The following is a 23964-nucleotide window of genomic DNA, read 5'->3' as shown; positions in this document are numbered from 1 at the left end:
AGCTTCTGTTTTATATTATAAAAAAGCTTTTATTCACTTGCAAAAAATGAATGTTAATTACTTGCATTGCCCAACAACCGAGGAATGGGGAAGAGTTGAACGGATTTGTAAGTTCTTAAAAGTCTTCTTTGAGGTCACTTGTGCATTGTCTGGTTCTAAGTATCCTACCACCAATCATTATTTTGCAAATGTTTTGACAGTTAGAGTGTTCTTACGTAAAAAAAAAAAAAAAAAAAAAAAAAAAAAAAAAAAAAGCCACGATAAATTTATGCAAAAAATGGCTAGTAGGATGTATGCCAAATTTGAGAAAGACTGGGATGAGTTTAGCATGATTATGGCTATTACTGCTAATATTATTTAACTATCAAAATGATATTCATTAAAATTTAGTATGTTAATTCTAAAATAATGAAAATTCATAAAAACTATAGATTTTTATGGAATTTATATAAAAAAGATGGGGATATATACAGTAAAGTTCAAATATTTTCATCGATTTGACAAGAAAATCCTAAATTTTATTTTTTTTACAGTAAAATCCAAATTACCGTCAGTTTTTGACACTTTTACCTTTTTTTCCCGGTTAGCCGGTAATTAGGATTTTTTTGTCAACAACATAAAGTTTAGGGCTTTCTTGTCAAATCATCAATTAGGACTTTACTGTCAAAAAAAATAAAGTTTAGGATTTTTTTGTCAAATCGTTGAAAATATTGGGACTTTAATGTATATATATAATTTTTTTTTGTTAGAAATTTAATGGTATGATACTTTTTAAGCATAAGAGTTAATGAAACCTTCTCTAATCAGCTAGATCATATTGAAATCCTTTACGTTTGTTTCTTGTTAAATTGTTTCTTTAATCTCAACCAGTGTTCTAAAAGGTGCGTCATGGCGGGCGCCAAGGCGCGCCATGGCGTGAGGCGCGGCGTCGCAGTTACGAAAAGCTTTATAACGTTGCTGTTAGCCGTGGTGCGTGGCAAGGCGTGATATGGCGTGCCATGGCACGTTATGGCGTGTTATGGCGCGTGTTTTTTCGTTTGATACACGTTTTTTTGCTCTTTTTTATACATTTTCTAATCGGACATACAAGTATTGTGTTTTTTATTAACTTTCTATTATTAGTTGTTGATATAACACTTCTAAAAACTAGGTATATTTGATATAAATTTATATTTATGTGGTAATATAATTATAAATGAATACAAAATCGTCGTCTTACATCACGCCTTGAAAAACGTCATGGCTCGCCATAACTCGTTAAACTTGAGGCTTGGTCTTGCCGCCACGCCACGCCTCACGCCTTTTAGAACCTTGATCTCAACAAACCGACATTGAAAACAATTGAGATAATCAAGAAAGAAAGAAAGAACCAGGGTTGTCTCGGCTTTTTGCAGTCTCAAAAATGGAGAATTAGAAACCTAAAAAAACAAAATTGTCCTGACTTTATACAAACACAAACAACACATGCCTAGTCAAAAGGGTGTGAATGTGGAGAAGGGAAAGAAAGGTAATTTCGTTTTTTTTGGTTTCTTATTTCTTCATTTTTGGGGCTGCAAAAAGTCAACACAACCCTGGTTCTTTCTTTCTTTCTTGATTATCTCAATCTTTTTCAATGTCGGTTTGTTGAGATTAAAAAACGATTTAACAAGAAGCAAACGTTAAGGATTTCAATAAGATCTAGCAGATTAGAGAAAGTTTCAATAACTCTTATGCTTAAAGAGTATAATACCATTAAATTTCTAACCAAAAAAATTATATATACACTAACGTCCCAATATTTTCAACGATTTGACAAAAAAAGTCTTAAACTTTATTTTTTTGACAGTAAAGTCCTAATTGACGATTTGACAAGAAAGTCCTAAACTTTATATTGTTGACAAAAAAGTCTTAATTACCGGGTAACCGGGAAAAAGGGTAAAAGTGTCAAAAACTGTCAGTAATTTAAATTTTACTGTTAAAAAAATAAAGTTTAGGACTTTGTTGTCAAATTGATGAAAATATTGAGACTTTAATAAAAATCCAAAAGGATTTGTTAATTAAGGCTTACTTGAAATCTAATCCTTAAACGTTCGGTCTTTAGAATGGGTCAATATGATTCAAAAATTATCGTCATTTGAAGCGGACTGATTTTATTCACATAGCATGCGTATTTTACCAATGTTTGATTAACTCAAGTACCAATTCCTTATTCCTCGATCTACCTCACATCACTTTGAGTCGAGCTAATATTGGAAATTTATGAGCATTCGAAGAGTAGTTGTTCACATGTGTCTTACAAGAATTAACCAAATACCATGATAAAGAGGTGCAAAACGGTTAAAAGAAAATAATAATAAAATATGCTGCAAAAAGAATTAACCAAATACGATGATAGAGGTCTTAGGAAGTCTTGAATCGATCCCATTTGGCCCAATCGTAATGTTTAATATTTATCTCATAAAAGGTCTTGGTTTAAAACAGGTTTATTTTATTAAATACTCCAATTAAATTAGTACTTTTAGATTCAAAGGGTCTTGTATGACCAGGAGTTCAAGTAATCAAGCCAAATCCTCACCTCTTACCTCTATAAAAATAAAAAATAAAAAAATAAACAAAAAATTTGAAGATTTTGTTAATTGATGTACGTGTATGAACAAAAGACATCGAGGTGGGTAGGAAACATATGCACACAATGAAGCTAAGTTGGACAGCCGGGTAACAAAAACTTATTAAGAAGTTAGAAAGTCAACTGTCAAGTTACTACGGCCCATTCATATGTCGCCACAACTCCAGAAGGCGTTCAACCGACCGTTGTTCTTCGCACCACACATGTTAGTGGATGCAATCACATTAACAATGACTTCTCTTCTCATCTTTTAACATTGTATTCTATTTTTATTTCATGTTTTGCTTTAATTGTTTAAAATTTAACTGTACCGACATCTTGTTTTCTTTATACTTATTAAATCTATTATTAAATATAAAAACACCTATACTAAAACTAAAACTAAGGGTCTGTTTGATTTGAACTTACCGGGTCCAATCAGTGCTGACTGCTGACCCGGTCAGCAGTCAACAGTCAGCTCTTTGTTATTGACATATTAGAGCTGATTCGGTCAGCCCAGTCCTTCCAATTTTGACTGACTCGGTCATTAGAAAAATACCTCCTGACTGGGAAATAAGAGACGCGATTTTTGCCCTTGCCCTTTATCCCTTTATCGCCTCCAGCCTCCTTCATATCCGATCCCATCGATTGCTGCTGCTGCGCCATCGATTGCTTCCTGCTGCCTGCTGCGCCATCTTCTCCGGCGAAGACATAGTCGGCGACAACCACACAGCGCCACTGACAGATATGTTTCTGCGATTTTTTTTTTTTTTGCTTTTCTTTTCTTGAAATCAGAAAACCCTTCATGCTTGTTGTGAAATTACTGATTTCATTCTAAAATCAAAGTTTGAAATCACTTCTTTCATTATTCTTGGATTCAATTAGATTGAAGAGTTAGCATAAAATCAATTTGTTATGTGTTTTTGTTTATGAAATCTGATTTCATAATGTGTTTTTGACATAAAATCAGATTGTTATATGATGTTGACATAAAATCATATTGTTATATGTTGTTGAAAATATGATGAACTCACATTTATGTGTTTTTGTGCATAAAATCAATTTGTTATGTGTTTTTGTTTATGAAATCTGATTTCATAATGTGTTTTTGACATAAAATCAGATAGTTATATGTTGTTGACATGAAATCAGATTGTTATATGTTGTTGAAAATATGATGAACTCACATTTATGTGTTTTTGTTTATAAAAGATTGTTAAAGATTTTTGTATGCTTATAAAATCAATTCATAATGTGTTTTTGTTAATAAAAGATTGTTATATGCTGCTAAAAATGTGATGAAATAACATTTATGCTTGATTTATTTGTAAATTTGTGTTATGTGGATGATTAGCTATTTGTTTTTCCTTTTTACAATAGACATGACGGATAAAAGAATTAGGGTTAATTGGAAGTCGTAATTAGTGGACAAAACTTTTTTGGAAGCATGTATACAAGAATTAACAAGCAATGGCCGGGAGGGTAGTGGCCTAAAAGCAAGCTCATGGGCTGTGGTCGCGGAGAAATTGAAAACAGATCATAATTTTATTGTCGACAAAAAAACAAATGAAAAACCGATACGACTATTTAAAAGCAAAGTATGCAGTGTGGTTAAAACTTAAAAACAAAACAGGAAATATTTATAATCCCGTAACGAATTTTTTTAACATGACTAATGAAGAATGGGAAGCAGAAGCGAAGGTACATATATACATATTTTTTTAAATTAGATTATTTTTTTACTAGTTTAATAATATTTCTTAAATTTTCAAACAGTTGTACAAGTATGTAGATAAGTTAAGAAATGCACCCCTCCCTTGCCCTGAACTTTGTACCCAACTATTTGGGGGCCATCTTCGACATTACCTCATCCCAATGAAACCTTCAGTACACAAGATTTTGAGAATACAGAGATGTATGAGCCAGCACCTCATGCAGATACCCCAACCTCAACAGTACCTCAACCTACTAGTGAGGAATCATCTGGGTGAACAAAAAACAAGGGGGGCAAACGAAATGGTCCTAAAGATACCACACTTGATGATGAGTTGAAAGAAGTTGGAAGAGAAATTATCAAGGCTACACAAGCATTCACGGAAGAAAATAATCTTGACAAGGAGATGGGTGCTTGTATGGCGAAGTTGACAAGCTTGGAGTGGGGAGAATATGATCTGAAATACACCACTGCTCTTTTGTTATTTGCTGAAAGTGTTGGTAATAGGAAATTTTGGTTGCGCCTTAACTTGTCAACTTGTAAGTCGTGGGTAACAAATGTAGGAAGAAAGTTTGGATTAGTTGGTTGCCTTTAGTATGTTATGGTTCATTGTTTGACTTTAGTATGTTATGGTTCATTGTTTGACTTTAGTATGTTATGGTTCATTGTTTGACTTTAGTATGTTACGGTTTAGTTATGTTATGGATTGTTTTCTTAGATGCAATTATGTTATATGAATTTATATGTTATGGAATGTTATGCTTTTAGTATTTACATGTTACGGGTTGTTATGTTATTGATTAAAATGTAATTTGTATTTGAAATCTAACAGGACACATGGATAAAGAAGGTGATTTTTTATATTTTCTTATATTCTTGTGGTATTGGTTGATGTTGGTCCGACAAAGGCAAAGAATAATTAAAAAAATAAGAGCTAGTGAACAGGTAGCAAAGGGGTATCTGTATACGCAAGATTTGATACACAGATGTCCTATACAATGTTTCGATATGATACGTCTTTCACAAGATGCATTTGTACTATTATGCAATCACTTTACAGAAAGAAATTGGTTGCAATCTAGTAGGACGATAAGCGTTGAAGAGAAGATGGCTATGTTTTTACATGTTATAGGACATAATGAACATTTTCGAGCCGTTAAAGAAAGGTTTCATCACTCCACACAAACAATTCATCAATGTTTTCATGAGGTCTTACGTGCAATGATGTGTTTTGCACGAGAAATTATAGTACCAACCTCGTCTAATGCAACAAGAAATACATCAGAACGACATAGACGGCTAATGCAGATATTTCCCGGAGCAATAGGTGCACTAGATGGAACACTTGTACATGCAGTTATGCCTGTTGATCAATAAACTCGTTATAGGGGAAGAGGAAAAGGTGAATGTTATCAAAATGTAATTGGAATTTTGTAATTTTGATATGATATTCACCTTTGTATGGGCTGGATGGGAGGGCATATCACATGATTCTAAAGTTTTGAAAGAAGTTGCATTTAACCCGACTTCCGAATTTCCATTCCCTCCACCAGGTGGTATTCGGTCAGTTTAATCTTTTTTGATTAAGCTATTCGTTTTATTTGGTTTTTAACCTGTCAAAATTAACTATAATAAAACTAAATAAAGTTTCACTAAATGGGTTTTGGATTATTCGATTGGGTTTACGATTTAAAACAAATAAAATTAAAATTTTACCTTATTATTATTCATTTGTTTAATTTATCTAATATATATATATATATATATATATATATATATATATATATATATATATATATATATATATAAGGAAAAGTGAATATACCTTACACCAATATATAAGCTTAGGTGTCCTAACCTTATTATACTATGTTGTTTTATATAATATATGCATTATAATCATCCATGGTTTTTCAACTTCAACTCCTAACTTGATTCACTTCCAAAATTTTCTGGAATTTCACAAATATCTTCCTCTTACATCATTTTCATTTTCAACTGTTGTATATGTACCCCAGCAAGTGTTCAATACCAAAATGTGATGTACAATAAAGATAACAATCAAAATCCTAAATTTTTAAAGTAACTCATGTTACAAGTTGAAGGTTAAAAACCATAGACAATTACGGTGAAAATATGATACAAAACGACGTATTATGTTTGGGTTAGTGTAACGCTTGTGTTTCTGGGCTTGTCATTAATATTGATGTAATAGTCTAGTTTAACCTTTGTAACCCGTTTCGAAATAATAGAAGTGTATTATTTAAGTATTATGTGTTTTGTACTTAATTGTGTGTCTTAATTGAATTAAGTATGAAAATAAGCGTCAAAATGAAATGTTAGATAAAACTGATATCTATGGATAATGTTGTAGTAGTTGAAACGAGGTTTCCGAATATACAAAGAATGCCGAAGTTCGAGTTATAACGAATAAGTTATGATATGTCGAAGTTTCGCGACAGAACCGGCACGACGCTGAATGACGTAAAATATGAAATTAAGATAGAGAGTTATTTAGCCCTAGTAATCTAAACGAAAATCGTAGAGTTCGTTAAATCGAGAGCATGCATGAGAAGAATGCTCAAATCTGACTTCGTATGAGGAAGTTATGATTTTTCTTAGTTTCAGTTTAGTAGTATGCAGCCCGAAACTCGAATTCGAGATCAAGTGATTGTTGGTCGAAACAATCTAAACGAGAACCGAAGATCTCGTTGATAGTATTGCAATGGTAACAAGACAGACGAAAACGGACGCCGGATGAAGAAGTTATGAATTTATAACGGAGTTTTCCTGTCCCGACCTACTAAATATAAATAATAAAAATAAAGTCAAAATCAGTCTACGGAGTCTAAACAAAAGTTGTAGAGCTTAGTATCACCTACGCGTGGATATAAAGAACGTCAAAAACGAAGTTCGTATGCGAAAGTTACGCAAGTTTGAAGTCTGCTTAATCGAGTACGCCCAGCGTAATTTTAGAGTACGCCCAGCGTACCCGGAACCGCCTCGGCTACGCATGCAATGACGTCACTCGAGTACATACGCATGCAATGACGTCGCGTACTCCCAGCGTAAGGCTTAGTACGCCCAGTGTACCTAGATTTACGCCCAGCGTAATCAAGGTTTCCAGCCCCTATAAAAGGAAGTCGAAGGCAGTCGAGATCTTTTGCTCCATTCTTCCTTCCTCTTGCGTTTTTACCCCATTTTACATGCAAGAAATATCCCGAAGCCCCAGTATCATTCCCGAGCCCCGAAGATCCCTAGGAGTGCAATTCTCGAGCTGAAGCTCTGCCCGTGAAAAGCCAATTTTGTGAAGATCTTCCAGATCTACCGAAGAATACTACTTCTACAAGCCGTAGTGTTGTCCGATCACCTTCTGATCAAGTGAGTGTGTAGTTATTTTCTTCTAACACATAATTACGAAGTATTTTATACGAAATACGTGTTATGTGTATATTTTGTTGTTATATGTGTGAATGTATATTCACTTTCTTCTATCTCATATATATGATTTATTCTCTATGAAATACGTGTTATGTGCATGTGTCTCATCTGTTGTTTGGAATATGTATTGAATGAGAATGCTATGCAGGTTTTAAACTATGTATAAAAATATATATTTTTATCTACTATATGTTGGGTAGAACATGGGTAAATAGTTGATGTGTGATAAACAGATAAGAGACCTCGATGTTGTTGTTTTTGATCTAGTTATTCAACCGAGTATGGATAACGACCACAGACTCTTTCTAGACAATCATGTGGAACGCTAGCAGGCTCATAACCTGTAGGTGTTGTGAACGATGTGTTCACTGGTGTACTCTATCCCCCTCATGGTTGCCTTTAGAACATCTATTGTTGAGGAAATCCCTTTGCAGTAATGTCCGTCCCGATGAAAATCCTAGATTAGGTCCCTTGAGATAGATGCTGTTTTAGGGGCGTAAAGTGAGGATAACGAGAATGGGTAATCGGGTTATTGTTGGTTAGTGAAATTAAATATAATTATTTATTGCGGGTTGAAAACCCTATATGCTCACCAGGCTCCCAAGCCTGACCCACTCAGTTTATTTGTATTAAAGGTAGTGGTGCGAGGGCATAAGATGGATGAATCATCAATTTATTTATTTTATTAGACCGGTTGTTATATGTAACTGTTGTATGGTCTATCTTTTGTTGTTTATGCTTTTGTGTCTGTATTGGAACATGACATCCCGAGTTATGATTATATAATGAAAATACATTTCTCTATGAAATGCTTTGGTAAATATTATTTTTATCATATTTTGTTTTTGGGAACAAATTCCGTAACTCTTTTAAATCAAAGGGATTTACTCTGAAATTATTTTAAAAGCATAAATGAAACCGGTCTTTTCTGACCGCGATTTTGGGGATGTCACAGTTAGGTACCTAAGTTTATATATTGTTGACGCGGACAACGCAAGACTAAGCGATTGGATTGCCACTGAGGTTTAAAAAAATTTACTAGAAGAGTTGTTTGATATCATTTGTTGGATCACTGATAGGCTAGTTGTCAAGTTCGAGGAGCGGACTGCAATCATTCGGGCTATGGAAGAGACTGTTGAGGCGACTAGATCATAATGTGGAGGCATGACAAGGGAAGAGAAGGCGGACATATGATTCAGCAATGTTGGCAATGGATGAAAAGTTCAATGTAGCTAACTTAGGTACTAAAAGTCGGGGGAACTTTGACATCTGCGGCAGGGAACCCACGGGTTTGCATGTTACAAGTTCAAATGCTACAGGTGTAGAGAAAAAGGGAATGTCGTCCGTGATTGTAAGAAGTATTGGATGTGTTTCCACTGTCACCAGTAGGTTCATCTCAAACCCGACTATCCTGCATGGGTGGTGGAATCAGTGCAGGCACCACCCATCATTCGACCGAGGTTAAGATCGAGCCTCAAGAAATCGTTGGTATGTATTTTGATCTTCGATTTTGTCATTATATTTCTGTCTAGAATGAGTATGTTTCCTGGTTAGTGTTGTGCTAGCAGATAGATAGTAATTTTGTATGGTTAGTTTGTTAGAACTATTATTGGAGAATATGTAGATTTTAATGGATCATAGTTCAGTCCTCAGGGTGATAGGTTTTCTAGGTTATAAAATTTTACATGTGGCGGAAAAACACTTAAACCCTTAAGTTCACATGCAACCTAGAAAGTATCTATGTTTTCTTTATTGATAGCAACTAACTATGAATATCAAGAAACCCTAGGAGAGAGGCTATGAAATTGAAATTCATATAAAATTAGGGTTACACAGCTTTTGATTATTATTGCAAATAATCAAAGCATAATCCTTCTTCTAGATCTTAGAAAGCTAGCATCAAAGTAATGGATGCCTCAAATGGCTTGTACCAAAAACCCTAGTAGCAAGAAGAATTGAGGAGAGATGAGGCTTGAACAAAATTTCGGCTCTCTATAGGCAAGATTGAGTGGACGAAAATAGTAAGAGCCAGGGAAGGGTTTATATAGCTGAAGGAAACTTGAGGCCAAAGCTAGGGGTTTTGGGATAACACACAGATTAATTAATATAATAATCAAGATGCCTTATCTTCTTATCCTAAGCTTGGTCAACAAAAAATCTAGGTTATTCCTAGCCAAATTTCGTTCACCCCATCCTATGGGGTTCTAGAGTTTTTTGCTTCAACTTTCAATGAATAACCAAACAGACCCTACACTTTTAATCAATTCAATTAATTCCAATTAAGTTTTGATTAATTCCATATTAATTATTATTATTTCTTATTAATATATTAATCATATAATATATTAATAAAATATTTATTCCAATTTATTAACCATATAATAAATTAGCAATTCAGCTTCTTCCTCCAAAAGTCATTATATCCAAATACTAGTTTTGAGGGCAACCGAAAAAGAACTTTGCTTCTAATTCAAGAATATATCAATTTAGTTATTGACATAGACACCTTAATTCAACAGCCTCCCACTTGGATAAGTTTGTAACTAAAATTATAAGTATAGACCTTGAAATAAACAGCAACGAGTGTTTTCCAAAGCCACTGCCAAACTCTGATTCAAATTGGCTATTAGACCTAAGATAAGTGATCAACTATTCCTTCGTTTTTCAAGATATCGTAGGAACACAAGATATGGATCATAATCAAACTCATTGTCCAAAATTTTGTTTCCTGATATCCCGATTTGTAAAGACTAAATTGGACTTCAAAATGAACACATCAATTATTCTTGGTTGGGCCCATCATTATATAGTCAACATCAAATAATCAAGGGCCCAATGGTATCACTTTTCATGTTAGGGAAAAAGGAATGAATTACATTAACTATATAGTCATACAATTCACACATCAAATCACACTTGGAATTACCCTTTATAACATCTAGTTACGAGATGTGTTTGAGTAAACCAATGCATAACTTGTAACACCCAAAATCATAAAGACCAAGAAAGGAAAAGAAACCCTAAGTTTAAGGGCCGACTCGTCGAGTCCACGGAGGAACTCGGCGAGTCCGAGCGGGATCCGGGTCGAGGAGTAAGTGACCGACTCGGCGAGTCGGCTAAGGGGACTCGGCGAGTCTGGTCTGAACGAGGAAAACCCTAATCCTAGGGGTTGTACCCTATATAAAGGGTGTTATGTCCCTCCCTCAGCCTCCATATCATCCTAGAGAGCCTGTAAACCCTAGATTTCGTGTGAGCTTCCATTATTTGAGAGAAATAGCTTTGGAGGAAGGAAACTTTGGAAAGGAACTTAAAGATCAAGAAGGTTGCTTCAAAGGAGAGGTGTAGATCCGAGATCTACTTCAGTTAGTGTTCATCTTGGAGCTCGGGGAGCTAGTGAAGCCGCAGTTCAGAAGAGTTGTCGGGCAACAGCTAGAGGGGATATCAGCAAGTTCAGCAAGTGCAGGTGAGTTTCCCTTTGTGTGAATGGGTCTAAGGCCACAATGCCGGTCCATGTAGTTATGAGTAGAAGACCCGGGGGTTAGCCCTAAGCACAGTATGCTAGTATGATATTCAGGACGAGGTCCAATGATAGCGGGCGGGTGCACAAAGAATGGTTTATGTGATAGTTTATACTTGTTGTCTGTGTGATACTTGTATGTGCCTGGTAGGGAGGTGAGTGTGGGTGAGGTCCCGTATCTCACCAATAGTAGAGTGTGGATGGTGTTCCACTGCTCAAAGCAACAGATCAGGGGCGAGGCCCAAGTTAGGGAAAGAGTGAGTGTGGGTTGGGCCCGTATCTCACTATTAGCAGAGTGTGGATGGTGTTCCACATCTCATTAGCAACAGATCAGGGGTGAGGCCCAAGTTAGGGAAAGAGTGAGTGTGGGTTGGGCCCGTATCTCACTATCAGTAGGAGCATGGACGGGGTTCCATGACTCATCGGTAGTAGGACAAGGGCGAGGCCCAGGATAGGCGAGGCCTTAGGACAGGATCCGTTAGTACGTGTTTAGCTTATGTGTTGTGATATGTTTATGTGCTATTATATGTTAGCAGGCGAGGCCTAAGTGAAACAGATCTGTATCCGAGCGGGGCTCGAAGCCAGGCGAGGCCTGGAGCAGCGGGGCCGTTGTAGCGGGCGAGGCCCAAAATAGCGGGCGTGGCCCAGTATGTGCAGTATGTGGTTATGCATGGTATGTGGTAGGGTGGGGAACTCACTAAGCTTCGTGCTTACGGTTTTCAGTTTTGGTTTCAGGTACTTCCGGTAGCGGAGGGAAGAGCTCGAGGTGATCGCATGGCACACACCACAGATTAGACAGCCTGGGGATGTTTTACTCTGATAACGAACATGTGTTTTGGAAATTAATACTCTGATTATGTTTTGGATTGATGATTTTGCTTTAAGTAATGTTTTATTAAAAGAAATTTTTAGTATTTAATTTTGGGATGTTACATAACTAATCTGTAAACAATGAACTATATATCTTTTCTTTAAGAATAGAAGATATTATCGTCTTAGAATTACTTGTGACAAGATCCATGAAGTAATCTCTAAGCGTGGGTTTATCCAATACTTAAAATCCCTATTTTCAAAGTACTCAAGAAATATTGTAGCAATTCAGATTGCAATGTCTTAACCTCAATCGATAATCTACAATCAATTCATAACAATCTTAATTCACTACTTACTACCAAAAGTATGAACGACTATGGAAGTTTGAATAATTCAAAGTACTCAGGAAGTGAAAACTTGCAAAAAGAACATGAGATTAAATAATGGAATAAGGCACTACGATACTCATATATAATTATCTATTATCCATTCACCAAATCAATTACATTTATTTGTTCTACAAGTTTCAAACATATCACCTAACTACTAAAACTAATATCGTCTCTTAGGCCTATGCTCCTAGCATGCTGATAGTGTTTGACTCTTCTCAGAGCCTTTATGAAAGGATCTGCAACATTATCTTATGATGATACTCTCTTACCCAGTGTCGAATGCAATGGTACTTTCTGTCGATGTGCTTGGATCTACCATGATCCTTTGGTTCTTTTGTCATAGCAACCACGCCTTCATTATCACAGAACAATTCCATGGGTTCCTGAATAGTTGGAATGACTCCGAGATATCTGATAAAGTTCTTCAACCAGGTCGCTTCCTATGATGCTTCACTCACTGCAATGTACTCAGAATCACACGTGGAATCAGCCATTGTGTCTTGTTTAGAACTTTTCCATGTAACCGCTCCTCTATTCAGTAAGAACACCCAACCATAATGCGAACAAAAGTTGTCCCGGTCTGTTTGAAAATCAGCATCACTATAACCATTCACTCTTAACGTATCACTGCCGCCAAGAACTAGGAACATGTATTTCATTCTTCGCAGATACTTAAAAATATTCTTCACCGCAATCCAATGGGTCTGCCAGGTTTCCCTGAAATCTAATAACGATGCTCAAAGCATAAGACACATCAGGGCGAGTATAGGTCATTTCATACAAGATCGATTCTACAGCTAAAGTATATGGGACTCGACTCATGTCAGTTATCTCTTCATCAATACTTGGACTATGAGTCTTACTCAACTTGATAGTACTATGAATGGAAAATTTCCTTTTCTTTGAATTATCCATATTGAAACGCTTCAGTATTTTATCTAAATACATACTCTGGATGAGACTAATAAGACGATTCTTTCTATCCTGATGAATCCTTATTCCTAGAATATAAGACGCTTCCCTTAGATCCTTCATAGTGAAACACTTCTCAAGCCAAGACTTGACTTCTTGAAAGTTTGGAATGTCATTTCCGATAAGGAGTATGTCATCAACAAACACGACTAGGAAAGTCACTATACTCCTACTAGCTTTGACATATATAGGACTCATCTTCACTTCTAGAGAACGTAACTCTTTGACCTTCTTATGGGAGCAAAGATTCCAACTACAATATGCTTGTTTCAATCCATAAATAGATTTCTAAATCTTACACACTCTATTATGAAATTTGGTATATATAAAACCAGCTATTTGACTCATATAGATGGCCTCAGATAGCTTCCCATTAAGGAAAGTGGTTTTAACATCCATTTGCCAAACTTCATAATCATGAAATGCAACTAATCAAGCATAACCCTAATAGACTTTATCTTAGCTACTGGTGAAAATGTATCATCATAGTCAATCCCTTGGTTTTGAGTAAATCCCTTTGCAACCAACCTAGCTTTATAGGTGTACACTTTCCCATCCATGTCGGTCTTGTTCTTGAAGATCCATTTGCACCCGATTGTCTTTCGACTATGAACATGATCAACCAAGTTCCATACTTTGTTATCATACATGGACTGAATCTCACTGTCCATTGCCTCCATCCATTTAGAAGCCTCAAGGCCCGCCATTGCTTCCTTGTAGTTAGCAGGTTCATCCAAATTTACCAGTGTACGATCACTGACAAATACGTCACCATCTATAGTAATATGGAAACCATAGAACTCAGGTGGCATGTTAACCCTACTGGAACGACGAAGGGGTAATGAGTTGTCAACGGGCTCAAATGGAACTTCTTCCTCATGTTGAGTGCTAGTGTTCTCTAAGGTTCCTTCATTGGATGACTACTGAATTTCTTCAAAATCAATAGCACTCCCACTGTCCTCTTAGAATATAAGTTATCTCTCGCAAAAGACTCCTCTTCGAGCTACAAAGACCATGTTATCACTAGTTATGTAGAACAAGTATCCAAAGGACTTATGTGGGTAGCAAATGAAATAACACTTCTCGACTCTGGGTTCAAGCTAATCATGCGTCTCTCGTCTTATGAGTGCTTCACAACCCCAAATTTTGATATGTGCGAGTGAGGGAGCTTTCCATGTCCACATCCCATGGGGCGTTTTGGCAACCTTCTTTGTTGGAACAAGATTCACAATATAGGAGGCTATATCTAATGCATACCCCCAAAAATGAATAGGAAGAGAAGCTTGATTCATCATGGAATGAACCATATCTAGCAAGGTTCGATTACTCCTCTCAACTACACCATTCAATTGTGGTGTTCTTGGGAGGATTCAATTGTGAAATGATTCTACATTTCTTGAGATAGTCGTGGAACTCGATACTAAGATACTCACCACCTATTTCAGATTTGAGCTTCTTTATCTTCCCGCCTAATTGATTATCGGCCTCTTTCTAACACTCTTTGAACTTTTCAAAGGTTTCTGATTTATGTTTGATTAAGTAGATATAACCATATCTGCTATAATCATCTGTAAATGTCACATAGGAACGATTATCATCTCTTGTGGTGGATCTGAATGGGCTACACACATCCATATGGATTAGATCCAACAATCCTTCACCTCTTTCACATGTTCCAGTGAAAGATGATTTTGTCATCTTTCCTAAGAGACAAGATTCACATTCATCATCTGTCCTAAGATCAAATGATTCCAACACTACATCCTTTTGGAGTTGGGTGATATATTTCTTGTTTATGTGCCCAAGATGACAATGTCACAAACATGCTTAGTCCACACCATTGGAAAAATCAATATGAAAGACACTATTGCCTAGGTTATCAACACAAGTCATAGTTTCATACACACCATTACAAGGTAAAGCTTCAAACATAAAAATACCATTATGATAAGTAGAAATCGAACCAACTTCATTATCAAATGAATATCTAAAATCTTGTCTGAACAATGCATGAAATGAAATAATGTTTCGCGTCATATCTAACGAATAACGACAATTAATCAAATTAACCCTAACACCACTACTAAACATAAGCCCATATGTTCCAATCTTGGTAACAGGTGAAGATCGCCTATTCCCCATGATAAGATTAAGCTTCCCATGCTCCACCTCCCCCACTTTCACTTGGCCCCTGCAAATCAGAACAAATGTGGAAACCACATCCTGTGTCAAGGATCCAAGAATGAGAAAGTTGTGTGTTATTCACTTGAATAGTGTAAATATCTGAAGAGGACGCTTTGATCTTGCTATCCTTCAATTCTTGCAGGTACTTAGGTAAGCTTCTTCCCTAATGGCCCTTTTTCACCACAATGGATGCAAGTGGACTCCTTTGGATCACTGAACCCAGGGACATCAAAGTTGGGCTTCGCCTTTGACCCACTACTAGACCCTCTAGCATGGGCCTTCCCTTTCCTACCAGATTGGGAAGGAGCTTTCCTCTTTTTCCCTTTTCCATATCCAATAGCCAAGATAGGAGAATTTTTTTGCAGTTGAGGCATGATTTTTCTTCATCCCTAATTCAGAAGTTTGGAACTAATTATGGAGCTCAGTCAATGTCGTCTTTGTGTTGTTTAAACGATAGCTTAGAAAGAACTAATCATAACTATGAGGTAATGAGTTAAAGACCATGTCAATGGCCAACTCATCATCAAATGAAACATTGATCCTAGTTTCTCCACATACCTTTGCATCTTTTCTACGTGAGGGAAAACAGACTCTCCTTCCTTGAGCTTGCATTCCATGAAAGCTATGACTACTTCGAAACGATCTTGTCTTGCCTTCTTGTGGAACTTACTAGCAAGGTCTAGAGCCATCTCGAATGGCTAGTATTCTTCATAGAACTTGGCCAGTTCTAGTGCCATAGTGTCCACCATGATGCAAGCAGCCTTTATGGCATCATTAGAGTGTTTGTTTTATGAGGCAATTTCATCAGGAGTGGCGATGGAATGATCGATCTCGATAAGAAGCTTTTCGAGGACATATTCCTTGGACTCATATCAAATAGTCATCTTTAAGTTTCTCATCAAGTCCATGTAGTTGGGACCGGTGAGCTTCTCTTTCGACAAGATCGAGAGTACGGAGAAATTAGAGTTGGAGGAGCCAACTTGAGTAGTAGCGAGATCACCGTTTCTAGAAATCTATCAAAAGAGACATAATTTTTCGTTAGTTATATAAATTCTTAATATTTTAACCCAAAATAAATATTCAAAGCTAGGATCCAAAATACAATTCACAATAAAGAAGAGGGGTGACGTAATCTAATAGTGACTTTATCAAGGTAGGTAATACAAATTTACCAATTTCAATCTAGCATGAAACTCCTATATCGTTTGAGATTCACTAAATCTTATTAATGGCATGTTTAATCTCATATTATGCTCTTCAAGTTTGTGACTGGGATGTCGAGGATCACAAATAAGATGTGAATAACCATGCAAACCTGCTTGACAACCTCGATGTCATTTATCATCTCAAATTAATGTTTCGGTAAACCACACTCACTCCATTAACAATGATAATTTTCAATTTGTCTATCACTCAACTTTATAGTCCCAAATTAGGTTGTCGGTTAACCACGCATGCTCCACTAACGACATATAAAGAGTGATGTGTATTTTCATGGACTAGCATACATTTCACATTTTTTTCCTAAAGTAACTAGAGTTGGGATTTATTCAAAAGGTTCTACTACTTTAATAGCATCATACTTTTAAGAGGTTATGTCCTATCAAATCCATTCGGGTAACGACCCTCCACCATACAAGCGAGCGGTGTGTGAGAGTGGACACTCATTCAACGGTCATTTTATAGGTTGCTTCCTTATACGCACGTAGAGTATGGTTTCGTGAATGAGGCGTACTAGCGATTTGACTTAATCGTCTTATATATAATATACTAAACTTTTAATCATATATATATTATAAGGTGTATTTTAAAAGTTTTTCAAAATACTAGGGTTTAAAACTAATATTTCGAATTAAACAATCAATAATAATTAATTTTAAACTATATAATGATTTAATCTTTGATCTTAATTAAACAATTATTTGAATAAATTTAAATCCTAGTATTTACCAATTAAACAATTAATTAAATAATTTAAAAACATTGATTAAATAATTATTCAACAAGTAAATAATTAATTAAATAATTCAAATTTAATCATAATCCCTTATCCTTCTAATTTTCGAAAAAGGGTAGGGTTTATCTGGCTTTTAATTACTCAAATTTTAAATCGTATTAAAATAATAATTAAGGAAACTAGAAACCCTAGGGATAAGCATATAATTTTCAATTATAAGGGGGTGGCCGCTAGGGTTTCATAAAACCCTAGCCAAGTCGAAATTTAAGCCTATAGGGTTTAATTTCCATAAACCCTAATTTGATCAATTCATTTTAGTGAACAATCAAATAAAAAACCTAGGATCTGATACCGGTGATGGGCTTTCTATGTTATAAAATTTTACATGTGGTGGAAAAACACTAAAACCCTTAAGTTCACATGCAACCTAGAAAGGATCTATGTTTTCTCCATTAGTAGCTGTGACATCCGCAATTTCACGGCCAGAAAAGACCGATTTGTTTATGCTTTGTTTTATAAATCAAAGTGATTGTTTAAAGAAAACGGTTGCGGAATTTGTTCCCAAAATAAAATATGATAACCATTTATCAAAACATTTCTCAAAGAGAATGTATTTTCATTAAATAATAAAACCTCGGGATGTCATGTTCGTTACAGACCAAAAGCATAAACAATATAAAATAGATCTTACAATAGTTATTTATAACTACTGATCTATAATCCAAAATCTCTCGTCAAGTCCACCAACTTATACCCTTGTGCCATTACCTGTAATGAAAAGAAAACTGAGTGGGTCAGGCTTGGGAGCCTGGTGAGCATATAGGGTTTTCAACCCACAATAATATAATTATTATATTTAATCAGCAAACAATCAACCCAATTACATATCCCCATTATCTTCTTAAGGTTTTACCCTAAGAACCAACTATCCTTCATTCCTTTATTCCTAAGGAATTGGCACAAAATCCATTGCTGCCAAAGTTTATTTATCAAGTACTAAATCCATAGTTATCAGGTGCTAACTCCATAGTCACCAAGGTTCACTTAACAAGCGCTAACTCCATAGTCGCCAAGGCTTACTCAACAAGCGCTAACTCCATAGTCGCCAAGGTTTACTCAACAAGCGCTAACTCCATAGTCGCCAAGGTTCATCAAATAGGCACGAAGTCACATCGTCACCAAGGTTTATACAATAGGCGCTAACTCCATAGTCACCAACTATCCCATCGACCCAAGTTCTACCCAACATTTCCATAGATATAAATTCTTACACAATTTAAATCATTTAACACTTGTATAAAACATCAACTCCACGCCCATCTCAAATAGACAAATAATGCATAAACACATAGCACGTATTTCATAGCAAATACTTCATATTTATGTGTTAGAAGAAAGTAACTACACCCTCACACATATAAACAACAATATACTTTATACACTCAAACCATACTTGTATTATTATCGTGTTTATGAAAGGTAGTATACACTCACTTGATTAGAAGATGATCAGACAGCACTACGGCTTGCAGAAGTAGTATATCTCCGTAGATCTGGAAAATCTTCACAAAAATTGAACTTCTCGCGGGCAGAGCTTCGGCTCGGGAATCACGCTCTTCGGGATTCTCAGGGCGTCGGATCTTGCTTCGGGACTCGGGATTGATACCGGGGCTTCGGGACACTTCGGGCACGCAAAACGATGCAAAACGGTAGAGAGAAGAGAGAAAAAGAGCAAATAAGCCGGCTGCCCTCGCATCCTATTTATAGGAGGCTGGAGCCTCGGCGTACGCGGGGCGTACGCGTCCGAAACGTCACTGCATGCGTCATCCGAAGAACTCGAGTGCAAAGGTCGTCATGCTTCGCTGTACGCGGGGCATACTTCGGATGAGTCTGATGACTCGTCTTCGGATCATACCGGGATTTAATAATTAAATTTAATTATTAATTATTTAATAAATTTCGAAAATTCATATCTTCTTCTTATGAACTCCGTTTTCGACGTTCTTTATATCCACGCGTAGGTGAGACTACGCTCTACGACTTTCGTTTAGACTCCGTCGGCTAATTTTAACTTTTATTTTTATTATTTATTTTTTAATAGGCCGGGACAGAAAATTTCGTTATAAATTCATAACTTCTTCGTTTGACGTCCGTTCTTGCCTAACTTTTCGTCGTTTCGCTACTAACAACGAGATCTTCGATTCTCGTTTAGATCGCTAAGGCTAAATATCATTCTAACGTAAATTCACTTTTTACGTAATTCAGCGTTGTGCCGGTTCTGTCGCGAAACTTCAACAAGTCATAACTTCTTCGTTATAACTCGGATTTTGGCGTTCTTTATATGTACGGAATCCTTGTAAAATATACTACAACTTAGTTAGGATTATTCATCCTAAATAATCTTCTATCAAAAAGTCATTTTTGACGCTTATCGTCTCTAAATTGACTAGCCCTGATCTACGGGCGTTACAGTAGCAACTAACTATGAATAATTAAAGGCATAATCCTTCTTCTAGATCTTGGAAAGCTAGCACCAAATGAATGGATACCTCTAATGGTTTGTACCCAAAACCCTGGTAGCAAGAAGACTTGAGGAGAGAGGAGGCTTGAACAAAATTTCAACTCTCTGGAGGAAAGAAGGAGTGAACAAAAATAATAAGAGTCAGGTAGGGGTTTATATAGCTGAAGGAAACTTAAGGCCAAAGCTAGGATTTTTGGGATAAGGCCCAGATTAATTAATATAGTAATCAAGCTGTATTATCTCCTTATCCTAAGCCTCATGAACGAAAAATCTAGGTTATTCCTAGCCAAATTTCTTTCACCCCATCCCATGGGGTTCTAGAGTTTTCCTGCTTCAACTCTCAATAAATGACCAAACAGCCCCTACACTTTTAATCAATTCAATTAATCCCAAAATTAATTTCAATTAATTTCTAATTAATTCAAAATTAATTATTATTATTTCTTGTTAATATATTAATCATATAATATATTAACAAATTATTTATTCCAATTTATTAATCATATAACAAATTAGCAATACAACCTCTTCCTCTAAAATTCATTATATCCAAATACTAGTTTTGGAGGAAACCCAAAAAGGATTTTGCTTTTAATTCCATAATGTACCAATTTAGTTATTGGCTTAGACACCTTAATCTAACACATGGTGCCTCGTAAATCAAATGGTGTACTGATCGTTCTTTTTGGGTTTGAAGCTGTAATGTTGGGGAAAGTTTCCATCTAAGGTTCAGGGCTTCTTTATGATTGCTTGGTCATTATTCAAAGGATCGGGCATATGCCATATTGCATATCGAGACTCATGGTTGGTATGTACCAGGCTAAGTTTGCCTAAGGCTTTGGAATTGCATATTTCGGTTGACAATAGTTTGAACCCTGAGTGGGGAAGGATTGAGCACCTGGATTGAAGGATCAAAATACAGTTTGATTTGTGGGTTAAGAACATTGAATCAGAGGGATCTGTAGTGCATTAATACAAGATTTTTGGTTCGGGTACGCTACGGCATAAGAGAAGGAAGGTGAGATACCATCAAAGTGTTTAGACTTAGGAAGTTCTCATCGTGTTCTCAAGGCTTTCTCGGAATCCTTTATGGTTATGAAATAATTAAGGCTTGGTCATACCATGAGTGCAGAGTTACTTGTCGTCAGGCTCATGTCTTCGGGGACGTGCATGTTGTCTTCACATCGGAAGTTGTTGGACAAAGATCTCATTGTGACCCGTAGTCCCTTTTTGGGACGCTGAAGATTGGGTTAAGAGGCGCTTGAGCCGCTTGTAAGGTTGCACATTATGATCTGATGAGTCTTACGCATAACACGCTGTCCACCAGCACCAGCGCCAACAGCTTTGTCACACCCCCGAACCAGACGGCGGAAACGTTCAAGGGCTTGCATGACTTAAATTGAATATCATCACAATGTATATACATGAAACATAACATAAACATCACCAGGCATCAATATATTACAACTGACATTGTTCACATCAAGTACATTGTCTAAATATTACATATCCATAGCATAAATTGTTTGAGAGTTTTCAAAACATAACATCCTAACACACTTGGTATTATTCTTCAGCTTATCTGTTACCTGAGAATACAAGTCATTTTGAAAAGCGTCAACATATGGAATGTTGGTGAGTTCATAAGCAGGGTTGATATGAAAATGTTTTGTGCAGTTTGTAAAACCCAGAAAATCCGATATTTTTTGAAAAGACAATTGTTTATACTAAAATGTGAAGATGCATAGGTTTATGCATGAATGATTTCAAAGCGTGTATAAATGAGAAGTTTTGCATTATATTTATTGAAAATACAAGTGAATGGTGTTGATTTCCTCGAAAAACCCAATGTTTTTCGATAATATAATATGATTGTTTCGAATTATTATACCGTTACCATGAATGATTATGAAGTCCCTTGATTACTCAGATAGCATTGGATTTATTATGTGAGTCATTATAACCATGCATGATGATAACTAGTTCGTCTGTCTTAGAATTCTAGTGAACACCGGAATTGATCTTAAGATTTTGCCACCCTAGACTGATCGAGTCTAACTGTAGCTAACAGCTGAGGTGTGGGGGAGTCACCCCCGTATAGATCTATACACAAACTCTCACTCTCCCTCCAGGAGAATTTGATTATAACTACAGACTACGACCGACAATTAAAGGTGTCGCTCGTTATTACTCACTTAATCCAAACAAATTTGATTACCATTGATTAACGACCTATATTTGTTTACTTGAATTGAAGGTAAGCCTAACAAACGAGGAGAAGAGGATTACGAGGTCCTACTAATTACGTATGTTATTTGAGGCTGTTGGATATACGAAGGACGCGTTGGCCCATTTCGCATATGATTTATTTGTACCTTACTAGCAATGCTAATGGGCCACTGAGGCCCAATAGCATGTAAAATCCATTGAGGGTCCCTTAAGCATGTAATTGGGTCACAAAAGGCCCAATAGACATGTATTATTATTGTTAGGCCCAAAAGTCATGTTAATGGGTCACGAAAGCACAATAAGCATGATTAGAATCTTTCAAGCCCAACAATTTAAATATTTACTTGTTTTAGGTATAGTATAATTATCGGAAGTTTGATTGAACAATTGTTAAATCGCAAAGGCACGAAGCTTGTCGATTGTTTATAACGATATTTAAAAATATATGTATATTCTTCATTCTATTTTGATAAGTTATAATTTGGTATTTTTGACCCAAATATCTTAATAATAACATAATTGACTCAAAAATATTGGTTTGACCTATTCAGCCCTTCTTTAATAAAAATGACAATCTTAGTCCTTTTTTATAAAAAAAAATGACATTTTAGGCCCTTAAACTATTTTCTTGACATTTTTGGCCCATGGACTTATTTAAATAACGTTTTTTAACCCAAAATTTACTCTTTGGCAGTTTCAGCCCCTTTAGTAAAGGATTTTCATTTAAAGTCCAAACTTTTCACAAATTTTACAATTTTGACCCAAAATTCAAAAACTTTGCATTTTTTATCCTTTTTGGCAAAAAATGTCATTTTAATCCCTGAAATAGATTTATTTACCCTTTCACCCACTATTTTGAGAAATTTACCATTTCAATCCCTTAAAACACATTTTTTCGCAATTCTTGGGTCTATGGGCCGAAAAGCCCAAAAATTGGCCCATCAGGCTACAATTTACATTTCTAGTCCTTTGAAGAGTATAATATTCATAAAAACATCTATTTTAACTATTTTGACCCTTTTGGTCATTATGAAAACCGTGAATGACAACCTTTAACCCAACTTTTGTTTATTTGACAAATATAGCCCAAAAATGAGTTTTATGTTGTAATATGTTTAATATAACCTTAGAGGGTAATTTTTCTTGACTTGTTTAATGTAATATATCTTAGATCACGTTTATTTTCCTCCTTGAGCTATATATCTCAAGATTTCTTTCCTTTTTTGGCACATATATACCACATAAACACATGAAATCACACATAACATACACATACACATAGATCTACACATTTTACTTGTATTCTCCCCCATAAAACTTGTGAAAACCGAAAATATAGGGTTATAAACTCACCTTTGCTTGTTGTTTTGGTTTGAAGAAAGAAATGGAAGAGTTTGATGTTGTTTTCGGCCCTAGAAAGCTTCTTGAGAAGACTTTGGCTTAGATAGGTTCTAAGAAGCATGATCATAAGCTTTCACGAGTTAAAAGGAGATTTATAAAAGATTCAAGAAGCTAAACCATGGATCTAAGCATCAACTTACCTAGGATGATGATTTTTGATGGATGAACCTCCTTTAAATGCCCTAGATCTCGAAAATTTTGATGGAGGAATAAGAGTGTTCTTGAGAGTGTTTGGGATG

The sequence above is a fragment of the Lactuca serriola genome, chromosome 7, assembly GCF_051521515.1.
Source record: "Lactuca serriola cultivar US96UC23 chromosome 7, Lser_US96UC23_V15, whole genome shotgun sequence".
Lineage (NCBI taxonomy): Eukaryota > Viridiplantae > Streptophyta > Magnoliopsida > Asterales > Asteraceae > Lactuca > Lactuca serriola.
Note: the sequence above shows the minus strand (reverse complement) of the source record.